This window comes from Salvia splendens, chromosome 4 (genome assembly GCF_004379255.2).
Source record: "Salvia splendens isolate huo1 chromosome 4, SspV2, whole genome shotgun sequence".
Lineage (NCBI taxonomy): Eukaryota > Viridiplantae > Streptophyta > Magnoliopsida > Lamiales > Lamiaceae > Salvia > Salvia splendens.
The window spans coordinates 40,453,699-40,455,305 of record NC_056035.1 but is presented as its reverse complement, the minus strand read 5'-3'; positions in this window follow the sequence as shown (position 1 = coordinate 40,455,305).

Genomic DNA, 1,607 nt, shown 5'->3' with positions numbered 1-1,607 from the left:
TCCTCGGTATCGTGACCGTGGGTTTGATGGAAGGAGCAATATCGATCCTGAAGTCGCCGCGCGGCTGATTTCGTCATCCGCTTTGGTCTTTCGAACATATCGGAATGTAGTTCGAAAATTTCCGCTCTTGACTTGTTTAATGGTACGAGCTGAGCGGGCGGCTTCTCAGGATTGAGACGGGGTCCTAATCTGTCTTGCACCGGAGCCCTTTGAATTCTTTCAAATGGAGTCCGGCGAGGATGCCCCTGGTCGCTATGATCGGGCTTCCTTCTGTCTTCTCGGGACGATGAGCTGTCTAACGACCGTTTGCGACGGTCTGCCTCATCGGCCCGGGAGTACTGGTCCGCAATGTCCCACATTTCTTGAGCTGTTTGCGGACCGCACTCCACTAGCTTTCTGTAGAGAGCTCCGGGCAGGATTCCATTTTGGAATGCCGAAATGACAAGTAGATCATTGAGATTATCTACTTGTAGGCATTCCTTATGGAATCTCGTCAGGAAGTCGCTGATCTTTTCGTCGCGACCTTGACGTATAGAAAGCAGCTGAGCCGAAATGATCCGGGCTTCCGCTTTCTGAAAGAACCTCCTGTGGAAAGCATCCATTAGATCTCGGTAGGATCTAATGCTGCCTTGAGGAAGGCTGTCGAACCACCTTCTAGCGTTCCCGATGAGCAGCTCGGGGAACAGCTTGCACATATGGACCTCATTGAGACCCTGGTTCGCCATATTATATTGATAGCGTCCCAAGAAGTCATGAGGATCCTCTAGCCCGTCATAAGTCATTGACGGTGTCCGGTAGTTCCGCGGCAAAGGAGTTCGGGTGATGTCGTCCGAGAACGGAGTCTTTAATGCTCCGTACATGGCGAACCCGACATCTCTTCGGTACGGAGGAGATGGAGTTCTCCTGTGGTTCCGGTACCGAGGAGGAACATGTCGGGGTTGAGGATTCTTTCTCCTGGAAGACACGTCACTACTGCGGTAGTGACTTTCATGTCTGGATGAGGAGGGAGAATCCGCCGTTGTCTTCTCCGACTGTTGGCTCTTCTGCAGGAAGGTTAAGAACTCCTCCTGCTTCTCGGCCAAGAACAGCTTGACAGCCTCGTTCAAATCAGGCTGCTGGGAAGACTCGGTGTGTGGACCTTTCGAGCGGCTTGCTCCTTCTCCGTGAGAACTGGAAGTAGATTTTTCACGAGGCTGCTTTCCAGGCCTATGGGCTGCTGGATTAGCTTCCTCATGGTTATCACGGACGGAGGCACGGGTGTTATGTGATCTGGTATGCATTTTTTTTTTTGTAGAAGAGGATCAAAAACTCGCTTTATCACAAATTTGGTTCTCTGTTTCCCACAGACGGCGCCAGTGATGAGTCGGCGAATTTTTGGTGTTTGTAAAATGCTGGTAGAGAAAGCAGATCACGACACGGTGGATTTACGTGGTTCGATTTACTGAGGTAAATCTACGTCCACGGGAAGAAAAGAGGGCAGAGTTGTAATGCTTGATCTGTTTTCTACAGCTTACAATACAGACTTGCTATTTTGTATTTTTCTCTAGAGATCGAGAGAATGTCTAGAAGCTAACCCTATCTATCTGATCTAGGTTCTATTTATACAA